General features: G+C 42.6%; 1 non-coding gene across 1 annotated transcript; it reads right to left on the bottom strand.

Moving 5' to 3' along the window:
- Positions 1–499: 499 nt before the first annotated feature.
- Positions 500–606, bottom strand: LOC139020285 (U6 spliceosomal RNA). Its single transcript, XR_011473277.1, has one exon. It is a non-coding gene; the product is annotated as a U6 spliceosomal RNA (small nuclear RNA).
- Positions 607–23,258: the final 22,652 nt, after the last annotated feature.

Genomic DNA, 23,258 nt, shown 5'->3' with positions numbered 1-23,258 from the left:
TATTTCCTACACAGCAGCTGGGGCAGGATAGGCCTAATCGACATTAACCATCTCTACACTGGGCTCATACTTGGTCCAGCCCAGTTCACTGAGATAAGAGTGTTGCGCCAAAGACACAGCTAGGCTGATGTGATGGCTGGAACTCTAGCAGCAACCTTAGAACATGAGAATGAGAGTCATACTGTAGCATAGCAGAGCAATAGGCTGGACCCAAAGGATTGAGGGAATGCCAAATAGCCTTGGATTGTCAGCTTCTAGTGTTTTTTTTTTTTAATTCAGAAAAAAACAAAACAAACAAAAAAACAACACCAACAAACACTTGTCTTGTTTTAATCACTGTTGTATAGGAACTAACCGTTACTAATCCAGGGTCACTCATTTGGTTTCTGGAGTCAGATTACCTGAGTTGAAATCCCACCTCCATCATTTTATTAACTCCAATGTGGGTAGATTTATTAACTATTTTTTATTTTTATTTATTTATTTTTTTGTTTTTTTAAAAAATATGGAACGCTTCACGATTTTGCGTGTCATCCTTGTGCAGGGGCCATGCTAATCTTCTCTGTATCGTTCCAATTTTAGTATATGTGCTGCCGAAGCAAGCACTAGATTTATTAACTCTTATAAGCCTTCAGTTTCCTTGATTCTAGAGGCTCCCTTCAACCTTGACAATGAATCCTAGGCTCTTTCTTCTTCCAGGAAGATTCCAGTTAGCCAGTGTTTTAACTAGGACAAAGTATGCCTGTGAGTCACAGAAACCCTCCCCCCGCCCCCCCCTCCCCAAATAACTGGAGCTTAAACTAGGTGCATATTCATTTCTCACGCACATACATATGTCCAGAGTTAGGGGGTGTAGGACTGTATGGTAGGTTCATAATCACCAGCTTGGCATGCCACCTCATGGTTTAATATGGCTACAAGAGCTCCAGCCATTGCATCACATGCTGACCAGCAGAAAGAAGAGATAGAGTAAGAAAAGCAAGCTTTTAAGGATACTTGCTAGAAGTTACAAATGCCAACTTTACTTACATCTCACTGACAAGAACTTAATCACATGTTTACTTCTAGTTGCAAAGGTAGCTGGGAAATATAGTATTCATTCTGGGTGGCTAGATGCCCACTAAAAATGTAAGCTTCTTTTGCTAAGAACAGGGAATTGATCAGGAATGGTCTCTGCCCCAATCAGAATGCAGTTTTCTAGAATCTTCCTTTAGCCTTGATCTAGAAGATGGTGGTGGTGTTGGGCACAAAACATCTCTTTATTTGTAAGGTGGCCAACTTGGAGCTCTAATAATGAACACACATTAAAAAAAGAAGAAGATAAATACTGCAAGAGGAAATTCTGCCCCCTTCATTAGCCTGGTCCTTATATAAAAGGAAAGCAGAAGCTTGACTACCTCACGATGTCTGTAAATGCCAGCATTGTCCCTCAAAGTCTTCTGAAATCTGCCAGAAATAACCAAGTAACAAAGAGAAAACAAAGAAATAGACAGATCCGGAGAAGCCGGAGCAGTGGAGACTGAGGACAGGAGCAGACAGTCTGGGAGAAGGGAGAGAAGCAGCAGCCCCCAAGGTCAGAGATGGAACGGCTGAAGATGCAGACATCTCTGCTGAGTCTGGGTGCTGTGTTGGGGTACAGCCAGGTGGGGTGGGGTGGGGCAGAGGGGAAAGGGAGAAATAGAGAAGACCCAACAGTCATCGAGTCACACTTGAGGACATCTAAGGTCTTGACACCAGGCTGAAGGGAAGCCGGGCAGTGCAAGTCAGAAGTCTCAGGGGTGAGGAGGAAAGGATGGTTTTGGCATATAAATATCTATATCGGCTTCTATGGTAAGGACCCAACACAAAGACGGTGGCCTGTTAGAATCATCCCCAGTTACCAAGTAAGTGTCACACTTTATCACAATATACAGGAGTGGGCAAAGAAGGTTCATAGTTGTGAGTATGCAAAACACAGAGTTTATTCTTACATTATTACTTATTAACTATTGTATTATTTATGTGTACTACAACTGTAAGCCTACTTTTGCCCACCCCTGTATAATGCACATCAGTGACTCAGAGCAGTCCTGTCGTATAAACAAAAAAACAACTGGTTTTCCCCTAGAGATTTTTACTTTTTTTTTTTTTTTTTTAACTAGGGAACCTCTTTTTCATGGAACACCAATCAATTGCCTTTTGCTCTGGTGTTCCTCACAGCACCCTCTAGAAAATTATGCCACAGAGAAGTAAACCAATTGCCCGGGAGAAGTCCTACAATTTTTAGTACTAAATTCAGACAGAGTTACCCCTGAGGATACTTAATAATGAAAACACTGTGTGATGTAATGAGCAATGTCTTCAACAGCCTTGTTCCCCCCAATATAATGATGCTTTTCATGGGACTGTTTCTTGTAATTACATTAAAAAATGCTGATGGCATCACACCAAAAACAGTTCAGCAAAAGCAATTCTGCTGGGGCCTATGTGATGCACTCCAGGTATCCGTGCTTCAGCTGCTCTGGCAGGATCCAGGGCTTGGTGTTAGACACTCTGGGAGAGTCGATGAACTGCTTATCCTTCAAGCAATCCTCTCTGAATGGTGTTATTTCTCAGCAAGGCTTTTAAATAAATATTTAGTGGAGGGCATTTAAGCCGTCCTTCCTAGCTGGACCCGAAAGGCAGCGCTCAGCACTCTTTGTTGCCTTCTGAGTGCCTGTCCACATGTGTTAACTGATAATCCAGCTGGGATGAGGTTGGCATCCCTTTGGAAGCTGACCCCTCCCATCGCTGTCCCCCAGCAGGACTGGGACTCTCTCCTGAAGTTGCCTTGAGCTCATTCCAGTGCATAAATGAATGAGCAAACCGGGCCCCCAAAGCCTCCCCCATTGACCATGGCTGAAGTAGTGCCCATGGCTAAGAATATTTTTTTAAAATATATTTTTATTGATTTTTTTACAGAGAGGAAGGGAGAGGGATAGAGAGCTAGATACATCGATGAGAGAGAAACACTGATCAGCTGCCTCCTGCATGCCCCCAACTGGGGATTGAACCTGCAACCAAGGTACGTGCCCTTGACTGGAATCAAACCCGAGACCCTTTAGTCCTCGGGCATGGCTAAGAATATTTAAGATTGGTATAACCAGACCCTTGCCACAGCCAAATAAAATCTTGGCAAAGCACCAGAGAATGCCTGGCTTTGGGCAATGCTACTGTCAGGACCTTGTCCAAAACAAACTCTCTGTTAGTGCCAAGGTAACTAAATGAAGTAACTTGTACTGGATTATTATTTATAAATCGGTTAAATTGTAGAATACCTTTCAGAGATAGCACATTAAACCTGGGACAGTTGATCTGTGGGCTCTCTTTCTGGAAATAATTGGATGGCATGGCCAATTTATTTTCTGGTCACCTATAATTTGAGATAATCAGATGTCGTCTCTGTATACGGGAATGCCTGTCTTTTTGCTCTGTATGGGGTTGGAGGGGGTTGGGATTGGCATTTAGTACCTCCAGAAGATTATTAGGAAACAAGCTAGAAAAAAATGATCCCAGAACATATTTCTCTTTGTACATGTCTGGACAGGTTTCACGGTTAGAAGTTAAAACTCCCTGAGGTGGGAGGTGGTTCCCATCGTTCCGAGCTGGTCTAGAGAGGCATCAACAGTCCAAGTTCTAAGTAGATGCCTAGGCCAGGGTCCGCTCTAGGTCAACAACAGTTGCACATAATCTAATATGCACTAGGGATTGAATGTAATAGTGATTGATTGAGTGAGTGTTCCAGTGGATGGAATAGCTGGGTCTGAAGCTTGCATGCTCCCTAAAGTGTAAGAATTTGAAATTTGCTGAAATATGCACTTGCTTTGCTGACAGTGCAAACCTGGAGTGGGGAAAGAGCCTCTTATTAACGGCCTCAAGCATGTGCATTTTGTTTTCCATCATGGAAGTGAAAAGAATCTTCTCTGTGTATGTGTATATGAGAAATAGATCCTCCTCAAAAGCCAACTCCTGTTGCTAGGGAAAGAATTTGAAGAAGTTTAACACAAAAGACATTTTGGAGGAATTAGAGTGAAATATTATATATATATATATATATATATATAATAATAATTTAGTACATGATAAATGTAGCATTTCCAATAAGAGGGAGAAAGAGTACATTTCTCAATAATCAAAAGAGATTGGGACCATCAAAAATTCATGAAAAAAAAAAGGCTCTCTTTTTTCTCCCCACATACAGAAAATAATTCTAGATGGTATAAAAAGCTAAACTAACCCCCTCCCCCCTAAACAAAACAAAACAAAACAAAACAAAAACTTTCAAAATATTTGAAGAAAATATAAGTGAATATTTTATTAATCTCAGAAGTAGCAACGGAAGCCACAAAGAAGACATTTGTTGTAATTGCATAAAAATAAAAACTTTTGTACAAAAAGATATCACAAACAAAATTAAAAGACAAAGGGTTAATAACCACAGAATAGAGAGAGTTTCTATAAAAGAACCATTAAAAGACAAACAACCTAATAAGAAAAATAGACACAGAATGGGAATAGGCAAAAATAAAGAAGACACAAACTTGGCTAGTATTCATCGAACTAAAAGTTATCAATGAGATGTTCTTCTAATATCAGATTAATAAAAATTTGGAAAGATTTAAAATAGTCTTCATTACTGGGGTGGGGGAAATTTTTTGGTGGAGTGTAAGCCCCATCCTGAGGACAGCAATGTGGCAGAGGCAATCAAACGTTCAGTGCGAAATCACCTAACCCAGGCACACACTTGCGTGTTTGCCCAAGGAGGCATGTGGAAGGGTGGTATTTTGCAACATTATATGAGGGGAAATTTAGAAACACCTGAAATGCCCATTCACAGGTATATCCCTGCCATGGAATATGATACAACACTTAAAAGAATGAGGGATGAATGGGCATAGAGAGGGCTGCCAGATAGAGGAGAAAGTGCAGATTGCCCTATCACACACACAGCATGGTACCATGTGATACCATTCCACAGGCATGTAGAAGCAAAGACAGAGGTCTGTAAGAAACAGGTCACACTAATTGTGCATGTGTATCCTCTCAGTAGGAAGTTCGATGAACCAGGGAGGAGATTGGCGAAGGAGAACTTCTTTTTTCTCTGCCTTGTATGTTGCTTAACACTCATACATGAGTGTGTTTGTATATTACTTGCATATTTAAAAAACAAATAAGGAAAATAACACACACAGACTGGAATGTGGGATTTCACAGTGGCTTGGACATCCAAATGAGTGATGCTGTCATTCTGCTATACATTCACTCATCTAGTTAGTAAATTTTTTGAGTGCCTACTATGTGCCTGACAGAGAAACTAGAGAAATCGGATCTCTAAAACAATTTCAGTCAATGCTCTAGTTAGTATTAGTCAGCTTGGCTGCCATAACAAAATACTGTAGACTGGGTGGCTTAATGGAAATTTATTTTCTCACAGTGCTGAAGGCTGGAAAGTCTGACTTCATGGTTGGGTTCTGGTGAGAGTTATCTTCCTGACTTGCAGATGGCTACCTTCTTGCCGTGCCTTCACATAGGGGGGGGGGGGAGGGAGGAATGGAGGGAGGAAGAGAGAGACAGAGAGAAAGGTATCTCAAGAGAGCTCTTCATTTTCTTATAAGGACACTAATTCCATCGTGGGGGTCCTACCCTCATGATCTCTCAAAGGCCCACTTCCAAAGACCATCACATTGGGGTTTAGGGCTTCAATATATAAATTTGGGGGTGGGCACAAACATTCAGTCCATAATAACACTATGCCCCATATGATGTTAAAAATAACAGAGACCGAAAAGTATAATAGATATAAAATTACATAACTAGATCACCACATGCAGGATGCACAGAGGAAATTGAACTCTGGATACCATCTTACCCACTTTGAGAGTATAAAACGGTGAGGAAATGAAGAGGGAAAATAGATCAGCAAAGAGCTTTCTCTGGAGAGAGCTGTTGTAGTTTGTGTTTGTGTGTGTGTGTGTGTGTGTGTGTGTGTTGGTAAAAGACACACAAGGCAGATAGAGAGATCAGCCACCCGCTCCCTTCCCACTGCAGCTTCTAGCCTAAAGCGAAGTGGAGCTGGGGGTTGGGGGAGAGGCATGCTCTTAAATCAGGTTGAGTTATTATACATAAATGAGCATTCAAGTTACAGAATTAAGACTGTGTGTGTCACTTCAGGTGACTTAGTGTGTCAACCACCCAAGAGTGAACTGAAAAGTTATGGACCTGTGGGAGTTTTTATTCAGTGGAAGAGGGAGACTACCCAAGTGGAACCAGGTTTAAAGAGATAATGAGAGACAAAAATAACACTGTGCTTTGATTATATCAGAAGTCATGCGTGGTCAATATACCGGTTACATATAATTGCTCATCAAGCAAGAGGCAAAACATTAGAGTCAGTGAGGAGGGAGGGTGATGTGTGGTGCCAGGCTACACACAGGATATCTGTGGCTTTTCATGTAAATGTGATTCTTGAGCAAGCCAGGAGTCTGTTCCCCTGATGTACCCCTAGCAGATGCCAAAGGTTTACTATGACACACTTTGGAAGATTTTCCCCAGAAAACTATCCAGTTAAAATGATCTCTTGGCACCTAAAGGATTAGCCTCCATTTATCAAGAAAATGGAGCTGTCTGGTTGGAATTTATTGCTAGAATTTTGAGACTCTGCTAAACCATTGTAGTCTCTGGAGATTGACGAAAGCCTCGCTGAAGGCATGCAGAAAGCATCTAGAAGATTTGCCAGCCCTGTTGACTGGGGGGAAATCATCTCCTGGCAGTCACTTCCATTCTTCCTCCTTCAAGATCTAGCTCAAATGTCACCTTTGTGAAGATTTCCCCATTTCTATGTCAATACTTCTTTCTCTGGGTTCCAGTTGAATGGTCTACATAGCTGTTATGGCACTTGTATTGCACGGCCCATATTTATTTGTTTACCTGCCTCTCCCCCAAGATCTTCAGCTTCCTGAAAGTAAGAAATACTGGATTTCATCAGTTTTAAGATACACATCTCCCCTCCACATTTTTACAATTCTGAAATTAGGATAACTTTTGATGGCATGTCATTGTTTAATTGGCAATATCTTTTTTTCAGCGGTATGTACATTTTTTCCAGTTGTACATCAAATAATGGTACATCTCACAATAGATGCTTGACTTAGTTAATGAAATATGGCCCATCTAATTTACCTGTCTATCCTTAAACAGCTAGTACATGGTCTATTATGCAGTAGGTGCTCCATAAGTACATGGAACTAACATGGTGTGGGTTTCACCAGCAGGTGCCACTGACCTGAGTAATTCCGGCGTTGGAGAGCAAAGCAATCGGTGGCCGAGGTCGGGACTGCAAGCAACTTCCAAAACGTTGAAAGGTAACCCAAACTTCTGTAATGACGAGATCCCCAAACTGCATAGTGGCTCAAACTCAGGAGAAATCTATGTCTTGCTGACATGAACTGTCCAGAACAGATGCTCCTTTATAGTAGTGTCTGTCCTCAGCATGATGCTTCGGGGATACAGGCTCATCATCCCTGAGGGCTCCTCACTACCTTCCCCAGCCAGGCACAAAGGTAAAGTGGGCCTACCTTCTGCACACTCACTTTTAAAGTCTTGGTCTGGAAATGATTCCTATCACTTCTGCTCATAATCAATTGGTGGAATTCATCTTGTACCGCATGTAGATGCAAGACAAGAGAAGAGGCTGGGAAATGTAATCCTTAGCTGGGCACCCACTTCCCAGTAACAACCCTATATGATGGAGTGGGAGTATATATTTTGGCGGGCAGCTAGTACTCTCTACCACAGGCAGCCACTGGGCTCTTGCCTATATCAGGTAGGGTTGTCTGCCTTTTGTTGCAAGTTTAATTTTGGCTTCTGACTCCACTGTATTTGCCAATACCTTTTTTAAGTGCAAGAGACAGAAACCCAACTCTGGCCAGTTTTGGTAGAAATGGAAACACTTTGGTTAGGTGTAGTTAGACCCAGGAGCTCAAATAATGTCAATCATCTTTCTCTCCTCTCTGCTTTTCACTATACTGGTCTTAATTCAGACAGAAACTCTCCACATGATGGGAAAAAGAAAGTTGCCTTACTAGGTCCTTTCAGCTCACGTCTTAGGAGAAAAAAAGAAAGCACTTTCTCACAGATTTCTATCAGTATCCCCCCAAAGGACCATGTTTGGCCCTAAACAGGTCATATGACCACTCTTTGGCCAATAACCGTGACTAGAGCAGTGGCACATTCTGAGTGGAGAGTTTAACAGACCTGCCAGAATCACCTGGAATAAGTGGGGGCACGATGGAAGGAGAAGGGGCAGCTCTTAACAGGAAGGGATGAAAAACAAACAAGAAGTGAAAGTTGTCCACTATTCCCGGCACCACTCCAGTTTCATCTCCAGCCATTCCTGACCTGCAGCCACCCCAAACTGATGCTGCTTCCCCAAATATACCAGACCTCTTCAAGATTCCATGCTGCAACCCCATTCTGAAATGACCTCTCTCAGGCTTTCCTCTTACTTACCCATCAAGACCAGCTCACAGTCATCTTTTTTGACACCCCACGTTCACCCCAGCCAGCCTGGTTACAACCACCAAACAGGATTTGCATTCGAATTGACAGCTTTGTGCCTACATCTGAGGCCCAAACAAAAGTGGGCTCTGTGGTCCTGCCATGCTGGTCACACCTGCATTTGGGATCAGCCTGTACCATGCTGTGTCGGCTGAGGTATAACATGCCATCTTGTCTAAAGCAAACACCAGTGCCAGGGAGATTCTCATGCCAGTCACACAGGGACTGAGTGGGGGAGAGGGCTGCAAGGAACTGGCTGCCCACAAAGCTCCAATTAGCCCCCAAATTATCTCCTGTGTCACGTGCGCAAGGATTTCTAACCAAAATTTGCTGGAAAATGGATTCTCAATGCTTCTGTCTATTTACCTAATACTTAACCCAAGGATAACAACACACACACAAATTTAAAGTAAAACACATGTTGGTGTTTTTTTTTAAATAAAAATTTGAAACAGATGGTCTCTTTTAAGACAAATATTTATTCCCCTGACATTTTTTTCACTTACATGTTTATATTTTTAAATATAGGCTTTATGCAGAGACCTTAGAGATGTCACGATAATAAAATCCATGTTGTTCATAATTGTCTATTTCCTAGAAATGCAGGCCTGGAAGCAACCTCAAGAAGCTATCTCTGGCATCCCCCTCCTCCAGGCAGGCCAATGGGCGACCAGCTGAGACCAACTGGTGTTTATTCTGTTTATCTTGGAGCTTTTTGAGGAAGGAAGCTGTAAACTCTTTCTTACTGAGCTCATGGAATCTCCATTGAGTTTTGAATCTGTTGGCTGGGTGAAGAGGTCTTGGATAGGGCAGAGTTCAGTGAAAAGCTGCTCATGGTGTTTTCTTCCCTGGTATCTCTCTTATTACAATCTTGTCAATCTCAACCTGTATTTGCAGTGCAGCCACTCTTTGTCACCAAATGCTTAACTTGTTCAGATCCTTTGTACATGCCTCTGATAGGACCAGCTCTCATATTGACCAGGACCATTAATTTTCCTTCCTCTGGAGTCAACAAAGGGAGAATCAATAGATGTGTGACAAGTTTGGAGGAAAAAGATGGACACTTTTTAGAAATCATTGATAAGAAGGAGCCAGGCCATAGCATGCAGTATATGAATTGAGGATCTTTCCTTTGTGAGAGGTAAAATGATTTTTCTGTATTCTTGTATTAGTTAGCTTTTGCTGTGTAACAAACCATTCTGAAAGCATACTGAGTTAAATTAATGGAGTATTTTTTCTCATTATTCTGTGCATAGGCTACGCATATTATCTGGTCTGGACTGGCTTGGCTAAGGATGGATGGTCTAGGATGGCCTCACACTCATGTTTGCAGGTTGGCTGTAGGTCAGATGGAGCAATGGAGAACGCATGGTCACATGTTTCTCATCTCCCAGTAGGCTAGCCTGGGCTTATTCATATGGTAGTGGTTTCAAGGTTCTTAAGAGTAGGAAAGGAGAACAAGCACACCTCAATGTGCAGTGCTTTTCAAGTCTCTGTTTATGTTATGCTTGCTATTGCCTCATTAGCCAAAATAAATCACAAGGCCAGCCCAGGGTCAGGGCATGAGGCCATATTAAAAATCATGGAGGGAGAAGACCATCTTTGTAAGCTTATCACACTTCTTGAGGACAGAGAAGGGAGGTGTCCCTTCTTGTTTTCTATAAAATCCAGATGGCCTGACAACTTTCTCAGAGAAAGAAAATCTTGCAGTTTCTCACCCAGATCTTATCCTCATTGACTATCTGATTCGGTGATATTATTTCATGCCAGTCTTCGATGCAGCCTCCTTTTGACAAGAATTTGTATATCTCTGACTCTCAGCATATTGCTGGGCAGATAGCACATGCTCAATAAGTAGTTTTGAGTGAATTAATAAATTAATGAATGAATGAAAACTGGGTTTCCTGAAGAAGTCATGCTAACTTGATTTGAGTTCACATTAACTCCCTTTATTTGATTAGTATCTAAAGACATGAAATAACTGGCCTCCAATCATTCCAGGTAGGAAGTGATCTAAAAACCTAGATCAGATCAAGTTCCTCTCTTGTGTAAATGTCTTCAAAGGCTTTCTATTATCTACACTAATAAAAGACAAAGATGCTAATTGACCGTACCTTTGCTACACCCACCAGCCAAATCAGAGCGACTATATGCGAATTAACCCAACCAAGATGGCGGTTAATTTGCATATACCAGCTGGGAGCGAAGACTGAAGACAACGTAGAAGGAAACCAAACGCTGCAGAAGGGAGCAAAGTAGAGTGCTGAGACAGGAACGGAGCCAAGGCGCGGCAGGTGGTGGGGCGCGGGGGGTGGGGGGGTGACGGGAAGGTGGCAGTGGGCAGCGGGGAGGCAGAATAGGCCCTTGATGTCAGGGAGGGGCGGGACCTGAGCACTTGGCCCAGAGGGATAGGACAGGCTCAATGGGAGGGAACAGAGCGGAGCTGCGGTCACACTCAGCCTCAGACTTCAGTTTCCTGGTGTGTCAGGTGGTCCTCCCTGCCTTCACCGGGTTGCAAGGTTCAGTTCAAAAGACTGAGAGCCTCCAGGGTGGTTTGGAAGGCAGTTGAGAAGGCAGATTGGCTGGATTCGACAGGGCGGGGCTAGCCTTTGAAAGGTGCAAGGGGGAGTGTAAGGGAGTGTGCACTTGCGTGTGCCACCAGCCTGCCGGCTTTACTCTTGCATGGCGACTGTGGCGGCGGCGGTTACTACCCGAGCCCAGACGGAGCAGAGGCCGGTGGAGCAGAAGGACATCCCGGCATCCCAATACCAGATGATGTGGCCTGTGGGTCATGACCAAAGGGGAGGGCGCTGAGAGCGGCTCCACAATGGGGCTGCTGCCTACAGGCATCCTCCAAGTGGGTGAACGCCAGGCCCAGGGAAGGTGAGAACCTGGCATCTGGTGGAGGGCAAGGGGCGGCAGTGTCCGCAGAGCATGCGAGGTGTCAGGGGCAGTGGACATGGCCCTGATGGCAGGCTAGGCCTAGGGGACCCTACACGCACATGATTTAATCGTGTGCTGGGCCTCTAGTGTTTTTAATAAAATCCAAATTCTTTACTGTGGCTTAAAAACTCAACATGATCTGGTCCCTGCATTTCCTACATCATCCCATTATTTCTTCTCATCCCCTCTTACTTACTAAGGTCAACCATAATGACGCTCTATCTGTTCTTAAAACATGTACATATGTCATATTAAAGGTCTTTTCCCTCCCACTTAGAGATTTTCTAACTGGCATGCTGCTTCCTCTCCCCAGCCTGTTCCAACCCACCCCTCCTCCCAGTCTTTACAAGGCTGGCTCTTTTTCCCCATTTAGAATTCAGCTTAACTGTCATCTTTCAAATAGACCAACCCTGATCATCAACACTAAGGCATCTACTCAGCCACTCTCTGTCATCAATCTACTTCAATCCTCTGCATAGCTCTTGACACAACCTAATGTTGCCCCCTTTTATTTATTTGTTTCTTTATCTATAGTTTGTCTCCCATCTCCCATGAGAATGATAGTTCTAGAATGATATTTTGTCTGTCCTGTTCACTACTACATCTCCAGCATCTACAATATTGTCTGGCATATAGTATGTGCTCAAGAAATATTGGGGGTGATGAAAGAGTCTGACCTGATCCTTTAGGACTTAATTTTTTCTTTCTCCTTAATTTAATTGGCAAACAAACAAACAAACAAAATCACTTAGCAGTAATGTAATTTGGTTCCTTCTCTTTGACAATTCCCTGAAACGTAAGATAACATACTACTTGGAAGGAACATAATGGGAAATAACTGCTAGAGAATTTCCATTTGCATTGGTTGCTTAAACAAAATTCAGAACAAAAAACTAAGACTTCAAGAGCAAAAAGTTCAGATTGCATAGCAATTAATTATTTTGATGGTTCCTTCTATGGCAATAACTTTACCATGTAATCTTTTCTTATAAAAATTTTTTAAATGAAAAAAAAAATCAAACCAAATTGTAATGAAGGGTTTACGATGAAAAACAACAGTCATCTGCCCTTCCCACCCCCTTTCCCCACCTCCTGTTCTGTTACTGAGAGACATCTACTTTTATCTTTTTTCTGCTTTTAGTTCTAAAGCATCTCTAACTATATTCTTATACAATTTCTCCTTGACTTATCCACTTCAGACATTATCTTCTGACTTCTGGCTGTGATGGGTGAGGCTCTAGCAGCTCTTTACAGCTCTCTTTCATGTTGCGGGTTTCCTCGGTATCTGGGGCTCCTCGGTTGTCATTCATATGTGAGAATGAAGGACAAAGAAGTATATGTGGGGGCTCTGTGTTTATGGGTGGTCACTGGAAGGTTTTGGTTAGTTACAATAAGGGCTGGGGTGGGGCTGGCCACCGTGCTATGGGATTCTGAAATGCCAAGATGCTGGAGCTTTCTTTACTCTGGGGCACCATCAACAACCCTTGCTGCTTCTGTTCTGGAAATGAGATTTCCTCCTCAACTCTCTTCTCATCTCCCCTGGTCCCTTCCCTTCCTCTCTCCTCTCTTTCTCTCTCCCCTCTCTAGCCTCAGGTCAGAAAACCTGGTTGCAGGCCATTTTGTCAGCTGAGGTGGGGGAGGAGCTCAGAGTGTCCTTCACCATTCTGTATAAAGATTTTGAATTAATTTCTTACTTTGTGCTTTCATCACCCACCTTGTCTGCTGTCTCCAAGTCTTGACCCTCTCCAGAAAGTTCTAAGAGGTCAAGACTCCTCTGCCGCTTGCTTTGCTAGCTCATTCACTTTAATTGACCTTTAGCTTTTCAGAAATGGGCTGAAATTCTTCCTTTGCCTAAGGGTTCCTCCCATGTCATCCTTATTGGGAATTAGTACCTTTAACAAATGCTTTTGAATGGGTTCTTATAAAGAAGAGAAGGTGAATGCATGAGTTCCTCTGTGATGTCTAATCACAAAGTTTTGACTCTTACTTAAAAACTTATTCCTATGCTGTTCAATTTGGATCTTTTTCATTTCCTTTAAAGATAATTATTCTATAGATTTTTGCTCTAGTAAGCTCAAGATGTCCCTTGTTCAGCTGCAATAAGATACATTCCTCTTCACTTGTCTCTTCTCTGCAGTCCCGGAGCTCCACCTAAGCAGGTGGTCTGAAAGTCTTTTCCCCAACTTGCAAGTTCTTGCTTATTTTCATGTGCTTATTTGCACTGCCAACTTGATGCCATCAGCACATTTTCTGGGAGCCTTTGATCATCGTAGCAAACTGGGTTTCTTTCATCAAGTTTGAGGCTTCCTGATGGTGGAGTCACCTTGTCAAACTGGGGGATTCCCAAGCATGTGAATGATGATTTCCTAATGAAGCAGGGTTCCTTATTGACAGCACTGCCTCCCCAGTCAGGTTGGAGGCATTCTGTTTACTGTGACATCTCTTCTAGGACTAAGAAGTCTGAGATTTATGGACATATGTGAATCATACAAATAGTGGTGGGAGTGGGGTTGGGAACAGGGGCAGTCAGGTGACACAAGCCCAATACTGGTAAATATGCAGCAATGGCAAAAAAGATACTTACATTATAAATGTATTTTGGAATCATATGCAGCCATTAAAATCTTGAGTTGTAAAAGACTTAACAATATGGAAAACCTATAAAACTTTATGTGTGGTATGATTCCATTTTAATTAAAATACATTATACATATATATTTCTTACTGTCAGAATGGTATAATAAGCGAGCTTGTTTTTCTATTCTGGATTTTTTATGTATACTTTTTCAATACAAGCTCACTTGCTTAATGGTAAAAATGTAGGAAAAAATATACATATTTTACACCAGAGCTTGCAAAGCCAGATTCTTGCAGAATTCAGAAATGCAACAAAAATGAGTAAAGTAGGCTGGGTGTAAGAAAAATCAACTGCCAGAAATGTAATCAAACTTTCTTTCATTTTTACTTGACCATGGCATAAACACATAACATAATATAAACATATATGATATTGGTGGTTATATATTAAGTTTGAAATAGAAAAACATAGCATTTGAAGAAAATAGGAATATTAAATTAATTTTTTTCTTTCATAACTCATTACTTCTTTGCTTTAGAAACAGAAATGTGATGCTTTTTCTTTTGCCCCACATGTCAATGTCTGGTCTTGTATTTCATGTTGCGATGTGCTACATAGAATTCAGCCTTGAATCCTTTAACTGAGAGCAATCATTTTTTTTTCTTTTTTCTTTTTGGTTTCATAATGGAAAACAGCTGTTCATGGCTGAACATGGATAGAATCTTTGTGTGATGGTTTTTATATTTAGGGTAACTACTCCTGAGATATTCGTAGAATTTTGGCATTTTAATGTTGCAAAACTTAGTTTTGGGGACTCAATTGTGGTTCAAAAATTCCATTAATGGCACAACATTAATAAAGGAAGGTGAGTCAAATAACAGGAGTTTATTTTCATAAAATTAGAGCCTTTTTTTTTTGAATCCTGTTTTCAACCCCACAATGTTAGGAGAGCAGTTTAAGTGATCTCTTTCATTTCTGAAAATTGATTTCAGCACAGGAAAGTGGGCCAGATTACTCTTTGCCAACTGAGTTTCCCGAAGACATAATTTCACTAAGAATGAACAAACTCAATAGCCCACTTGCATACTTGTGAAGATTCTTGCAGAGAAGTACCCAAATGGTTAGATGGCTTGTGATATTTACCAAAAAGATCAATAGATTGATCCAATATTTGTTGGTGAGTTGGGGTAAATAAATATATTTTGTTGGATGTCAAAAAACAAGTTAATAATTTTTGAACTTCTCGTCCCAGCTGCAAAGACAAGACTTCAACATTACCCACCAACTACCTTTAATTTATTAGAATACATGCATGTTATGGCTATTAAGTACCCAGTGCATCAGGCAGAGCATTGAAATTCCTATACTTTCAGTCATGGGAATGAATCCAATTTACTAGGCCCATGGTATGTTCTACTTTAACTTATTAGTACAAAGCAATTCCTGGTAAATCATTTAGGTGCCATGATTGTGCAATATTTGCCACTTTGGATTTAAGTTTGAAAACAGGGTCAGTGTTAATGCTGACCATCTCAGGAGCTCTGTTTCATAGCCTGGCTTACTAATTTTGACCTGTCTGCTTTACATTTTTCATGACTACTCAACACACAAAGCTAACCCATTTCCTGAAGTTGTGCCTGTGATGGACACCATGCCCAAAAATTCTCCAATCATGTCCAAGTCTTTTTGGAACCATAAATAAATATAGCTGACTGGGTGGTATTATTTTAACTGGGCTCTCATAAGCTTCCCTAGGAAATGCCACAAATGATTGAACTTTTTCATACAACCTGTCCTGTAAGTTCTCAGCCATGTCATCATCTTGCTGAGCAACAGCATTTCTGTTTAGTCTTCCATTTGCAAATACTTGTTTTTCTTCAAGGCATGAATTTCCTTTGTCCTCAGTAGATATTCTTACAAACCTACCATTCATGAAAGGTTTCAATGCCTGAGCAGTATTCTCAACTATTTTACTCCACGACTTCATTTCATAGTTGCATCACTTGTTTTATTTGCATTGAAAAATAAAACGTGCTAAACCATCAGTCCTTTGTTTTTAGATGAAGTTTCCACATACTGGTCACTGGATTTTTTTTTATACTGACACATTTTATTTGCTTGTCAACTCAGAAGAGTGTTTTTAACATCTGAAAAAAAAGGGAAAAAAGCTACTTTCAGTTTTTCTAAGAAAAAAAGAGCATATTCTCTGGTGCTCTTTTGTCTCTCCCTTTTTAAAAAAAATATGTTTATTGATTTCAGAGAATAAAGGAAAGGGAGAGAGATAGAAACATCAATGATGAGAGAGAATTATTGGTAGGCTGCCTTCTGCACACCTCACACCGAGGATCGAGCCTGCAACCCGGCATGTGCCCTGACTGGGAATCGAACCATGACCTCCTGGTTCATAGGTCGATGCTCAACCACTGAGCCATGCTGTCTGGACTGTCCCCCCATTTTAAGGGAGTTACGGATATTAAAGAAAAGTTACTTTCTTCTTAATTCTATTATTAGAAAACCATATCCAAGGTGATGATAAATGACTACTGACCCTCAGTCTCAGTGACATGAAGAGAAGGAGGAGTAGTGGGAGTAGGGCGCTGTAGAAAACCACTCAGCACCAGTAGATTTATCCCTTGTCAGAATGTGGTTCAGATGTTGCCAGATCTTCTAAATTTTTATAACGTCAGAAAAGTATAATATACATATTCAAAAGTGGATCTATTTTAAGTGTATAGATTGATGAATTTTTCACAAATGGAACATGGAACGATAACCCACAGCTAGATCAAGAAACAGAACAGTATCAGGCCCCACAGGGTTCCTTCACACTTTCTTCCAGTTGAGATCATTTACTTTCTTAAGAAAAAATTCTCGGTTCATATGTCTACTCTCAATTTCTAAATTTTGTCAAGTAATTCAAAACATTTAAAAACCCTGTGGCCAAACTAAATACATCTTCTAACCAGAGCAGCCCAGAGGACTCCAGTTGGGAGTCTTGTTTTCTTTTTTTATGTTTGGCAGCCCATACCACTCTTCCTTCATCTAGAGGGGTAGGTAACCATGTTTGCGCTACATGATCCCGGTCATGATTGACTGAGGTCTTTCTCTGGGATTTTGGAAGTTCACCAAGACTCTTCAGCTTGGTAATGGTGTGGAAGTGGGAGCTTCTGTAGCTCTGGAGCTGGAGCAGGCCCTATTCTACCAAGTCCATTTAGGAAGAGAGAAAGCTGGTGCCCAGAGAGAAAACTGAAGCAGATGTACAGAGAGAAAACATATGGTAAGAGAGAGTCAGAGAATGGGAGAAGCTGCCTTGGTTTCCCCAATAGCTTTCAAGTTTCCCAATTCTTGGTTCTACCCCCTCTGCAGCCAGGATATGCTAGGGACTGAGAAACTAATTAGGCATGTAAGATTCTCTAAGAGTTCAGGAGGAACAATCAGATGGGTAACTCGCAGCAAGAGATGCAGGTGACAGACACTGGCTGGCAGTCAAGTGGGCAGTGGTCACCATGTGACAGCTCTGTCCACACAGAGCCAGCCCTAAGCCTGATCTGGGGAAGGTAGGGAGGAAGCCTGGCAGGCAAGCAGAAGCTAGAAGTTCCTTCAGGTGAACTCCTAACAGGGGTTTAAGAAATGCTTGAGATTGGATAATTATTCCCAATTCTTTACTCCCTCCCTGTAATAGAATTATACATCCATGTCCTTTGCTGTAGGACTTTGCACATAGCCTACTAGAATAAGTGGAGCATATATTCTCATCCATTTGACTTTGGGTTTGGCTAGTTGACTTGCTTTGGCCAATGGAATATGGGTGGACTTGATAATGGCCAGTTATGAGTTGAGATCTTAAGAGTCACAGGAAAGCCCGGCCAGTGTTCTTAGTAGTTGAGCATTGACCTATGAACCAGGAGGTCACAATTAGATTACCAGTCAAGGCACATGCCTGGGCTGTGGGCTTTATCCCTAGTGTGGGGCGTGCAGGAGGCAGCCAGTCAATGATTCTCTCTCATCAATGATGTTTCTATCTCTCCCTCTCCCTTCCTCTCTGAAATAAATAAAAATATATTTTAAAAAAAGAGTCACAGGAAGTTTTCACTAACGTTTTCTTGTGCTTCTTTCATTGTGTAATGCCCCAGGTAGCTGCTTGGCCCAGAATGAGTGACATATGAAACTCATCTGTACCTGACCCACAGCCTGACTCAGCTACTTCACCCAACCCACAGACTGTGAGAAAAAGAACTGTTTGTTTTTTATAAGCCACTAGGGTTTGAGGATTGTTTATGACATAGTATTATCACAGGAATAGTGGACTAATACAGAGGAGAACTGGATTCTGGGTAAAATTAGGGACTAGTCAAGGCAGAAGTTTGGTTGTATCAGAGTGGACCAAGCCTGGAGTGGGGAGGGGAGTCAGAGGCAACATGAGCTGTGATGTGGACTTTTAGAGGTCATTGCAAAGGGCACCAGATTCATGTCCTGATTGGAAGAAGGAAATGAGAGTTGTCTGGGGGAAATGGCTGTCACCTCATTGATCATCTGGCTTGAAGGAAAATCAGGAAGAACATAAGAGCCAAGCAGTTAGAACTGAGCTGGTGACATTGTTCTAAGCCATTGGGCCTGCTCAACTTTATACACCCCTCCCTCCCTAGCATGATTGCATTGACTCAGGAGCTATGAACACAGGTGAATGTAACTCTGAGGATCTTGGGAAAGTAGTAGCAGGAAAAATGTGGCGGGGGAGGATAATCCCAGTATTGCAGCACCAATGCTTAAGGAAGTGTGTATTTGTGTGTGTGTCTATATACATGGATCATCTATATATATAAAAGCCTAAGTGACTGTTACGACTGGTCAACCAGCTGCTATGACACACACTGACCACCAGGGGGCAGACGCTCAACACAGGAGCTGCCCCCTGGTGATTAGTGCACTCCCACAGCCAACCTCCTGCAGACGGCCAACCTCCCACAGTCCTGGGGCTGGCTGGCTGCGGGGAGGAACTGCGGGAGGTTAGCTGGCCCTGATTGCTGGCCAGGCTGAGGGACCCCACCTGTGCATGAATTCATGCACCGGGCCTCTAGTCTTTTATAAACCTGAGAGTTGCTTTCTGTTCACCTCTTGCTAACAGCTCAACCTGGAGTGGGCTTGAGGCTGGAACACTATTACATATCCTGATCACATTCACCATATGCTAGGCTTTCTGTCTAAGAACATGCAGCCTCAGATGAAGTCTGTGAAACCATAGACCAGTGGGACAACTGGATGAGGAGGGCAGAATATGGTGGCCAGTGGCTTGCATTACCATAGCAGGGATGCTGGGCAGGAGCACAGAGGATGTTTCTGATATTTTTTCTTTCTTTTCTTTTCAAAAAAGTTTATTGATTTAAGAAGAGAAGGGAGAGGGGGAGAGAGATAGAAACATCAATGATGGGAGAATCATTGATCAGCTGCCTCCTGCATGTCCCTTACTGGGGATTGAGCCCACAACCCGGGCATGTGCCTTGACTGGGAATCGAACTGTGACCTCCTGGTTCATAGGTCAATGCTCAACCACTGAGAACACCAGCCAGGCTGATTTTCTTTTTTTTTTTTTTTTCCTTTTTTTTTTTAAATAATTTTTTTTTAAATATATATTTTATTGATTTTTTACAGAGAGGAAGAGAGAGGGATAGAGAGTCAGAAACATCGATGAGAGAGAAACATCGATCAGCTGCCTCCTGCACACTCCCCACTGGGGATGTGCGGGCAACCAAGGTACATGCCCTTGACCGGAATCGAACCTGGGACCCTTGAGTCTGCAGGCCGACGCTCTATCCACTGAGCCAAACCGGTCAGGGCAAGGCTGATTTTCTTTCTTGAATTTCCCCCTCCAGGGGTTTCCAAGCTTAGGAAGCTCTTGTCATCTCCTAATTGAGGCAGATGAAGATGGGAGTTCTGCAAAAAGGCGTTTCCACTTAATCAAGGCCAGTCATACCCAAGCTCTAGGATTAGGCAGAGATCTGCAGATCTGCACAGTTGCTTGGGCAGCCTGTTTTCTGTCTTCACTACCTTGTTATCTAGCTGTTCTCTAAATTCCTGTAGCTCTTCCAGGACTCAAACAATGAGATTAACAGTTATCATTTTTGAATGCCTACCATATGCTAGGCTTTCTAGTGGATCTGTTACAAATATTTTTGATAATAACAACACCAAAGATGACTAATATTTATTAAGCATTTACTATGTGCTAGGCATGATGCCAAGCCCTGTACACGTATTTATTCATGGAGAATCTTCACAATGAGGCAACGTGGGCCTCATTATTCTTACACACGAGTAATAAATGGTGGAGTCAGGATTTGGATCTAGATTGGTCTGACTCTGGGGCCCCAGATTGATGATGCTGTCTTGCTTGGTCTTGTGCTATGAGCCATGCCAAAATACTCTTCTATTATCAAGATGGGCTGGGGCAGATATGAAGAGCTGGGACATGGATTTGTAGGGTGAGCACAGTGTGGTGGCCATTCCACAGTAGGACTCAGAGAGTAGTTCACAATAGAGTCAGGGATAAGGTTCAACAGAAAGCATGGTGAGGCCCCAAAAGTTGAGTGGAGTAGAGAGATGGACCATCCAGGTGCCACCAGATGTCCTGGCAGACGTTGGGCTGTGCAGAAAGCCTCCCAACAGGGAACAGAGCCTGGGTGCTGGGCAAGGATGCAGGGGCAGGATACCTGGCTTTGGAAGAAATGGCACCAGCCAGGGCACAGCCTCGAGTTCAGGCTCTGCCTCTACTAACTTTTAGGCAAGTTACTTACATTCCCTGAACTTCAGTTTCTTCATGTGTAAATGGGGATAATAATATTACTTGGAATGGAGCTAAGTGGCCTCAGTCCTATACAGAGGAAGGTGGTTAAACCGAAGCAGATCCTGCTCATTTCACGCACGGGTTGTGGAATCCTGGGCCCTTACAGCTGAATGGCTCTTGCTCAGGGCTTTGAACCCCAGTTTAATGTTCTTTCAATGGTACGGTGCTGCTGGTAAGTAAATAAACACCTGACAAAATATGGACAACCGTGTGAGTGGCACATGCCCCTAGTGATTTTTAAACATCTCTGCAAATTCTTTGACACTCCTCCCATCAAAGATAGCATCAAATTTCTCTCCCCTTGAACATGAGTCAGCCTTAGTGACTGGCTTCTAAGGAAGAGAATGTGGTAAAAGTGATGCTGTCTTTTTTTTTTTTTTCCAAGGCTGGGCTAGAAAGGTGACACAGCTTTCCCCTGGCTCTGTCTCTTGGGATTCTCACCTTGGAACCAGTTGCCATGTTAGGAGGAAGCTCAGGCCACATGGAGAGGCCACATGAAGTGTTTGGACCAACAGCCTAATCTAAGGACCTAGCTGACAGCCAGTGTCAATTACCAGACAATGAGGGAGCTAGACTTCAGATGATCTGGTCTAGTGTTGGAGCCATCCTAGCTGACACCAAGCGGAGCAGGCATGAACTATTCCCACAAAGCCTTGCCCAATTACTGATGAATGAACAAAGTAAGTGTTGCTGCTTAAAGCCATTACATTGTGAGGTTGCTTGTTATGCAGCAATAAATAAGTAAAACATGCACATACATAGCGGAGCACAGAAGAGAAGCAGTCGGACACAGTGTTTAAGACAGTGGTTCTCAACCTGTGGGTCGCGACCCCTTTGGCAGTCGAACAACCCTTTCACAGGGGTCGCCTAAGACCATCCTGCAAATCAGATATTGACATTATAATTCATAACAGTAGCAACATTACAGTTATGAAGTAGCAATGAAAGTAATTTTATGGTTGGGTCACAACATGCGGAACTGTATTTAAAGGGCCAGAAGGTTGAGAATCACTGATTTAAGAGCTTGTATTCTGGAGTTAGGCCAGTGACTCCCAAATTGTAGCTGTCTTATTTGTTTGCTGGGTAAGTCTCATAACATCTTGAGACTGTTTTGCTCTCTACAAGATGGTGATAATAACAATATTAACCTTATGAGTTGTTTGTTGCATGAAGTTGCTAGGGCTGCTATAACAAAACACTATAGGCTTAAAAAACAACATTTCTCACAGTTCTTCAGGCTAGAAGTCCAAAATCATGGTGTTAGTAAGGGTGTTTGGTTTCCCCTGAGGCCTCTCTTCTTGGAAGATGGCTGCCTTCTCACTGTGCTCTCACATAGTCTTTGCTCCATGGGCACATCTGTCTGTGTCTACAGATCTTCTTTTAAGGACTCCAGACAGATTGGATCAGGGCCCACCCTAAAGACCTCATTTTCACTGAAGTACCTCTTTAAAAACCCTGTCTCCAAATATTGTCATGTTCTGATGTCCTGGGGGTTAGGGCATTAACATGAATTTTTTAAGGTGGGGATGTGGGGGGACACAACTCAGCCCATAACAGTTTTCATGAGGATCAAATGCAATAAAACAAATATAAAGAATAAGTTAGCACCTGGCTGGCATGGCTCAGTGATTGAGCGTTGACCTATGAACCAAGAGGTCACGGTTCAATTCCCTGTCGGGGTCCATGCCTAGGTTTCAGGCTTGATCTCCAGTTCGGGGTGTGGAGAAGGCAGCTGTTGAATGATTCTCTCTTATCATTGATGTTTCTATCTCTCTCTCCCTCTCCCTTCCTCTCTGAAATCAATAAAAATATATATATATATTTAAAAATAATAGGTTACTGGTGCACACCATGGAATGTGCTTAATAAATAATGGCATGACTGTTACACGTATGACATCAACATGATCATACCTGACATGTGCAAAAGGAATAACACCACTGTGTATGCCCCAGGTGAAATTGTATATTTCTGTCACTTGGCTGATAAGAGAAGGCAGCTCCCTACTAATCACAGTTTGTCCCCTAGGCCTCCATCCTGGCCCCTCAGCTTAGTGATGGCAGCCAGAGAGCGGCTGAGCAGGCTCCTCTGAAGGGAGGAACCAGCAGCATTTCCTGACCCTCCGGAGACAGCTGCTTTCTTTGGCAGCCCTTGAGAGGGGCTCTGCTTGGGCCTGGGAGGAGATTCCAGGGTGATCCCCAGGAAGGAGAGGCTGGCTGTGTAAAAACCAGAAGTCACTGTCCATCTGAAATTGCCCGGTGTTCCAGAGCTGACCCCTGGAGTCATTCCCACTGGAGGCAATTTGGAAAAGGTATTTTAGAA

The sequence above is a fragment of the Myotis yumanensis genome, unplaced genomic scaffold (assembly GCF_028538775.1).
Source record: "Myotis yumanensis isolate MYYU_CA2020_CCGP unplaced genomic scaffold, mMyoYum1.0.hap1 SCAF_11, whole genome shotgun sequence".
In the NCBI taxonomy this organism is placed as follows: domain Eukaryota; kingdom Metazoa; phylum Chordata; class Mammalia; order Chiroptera; family Vespertilionidae; genus Myotis; species Myotis yumanensis.
Note: the sequence above shows the minus strand (reverse complement) of the source record. Positions and strands in the feature narration are given on the sequence as shown.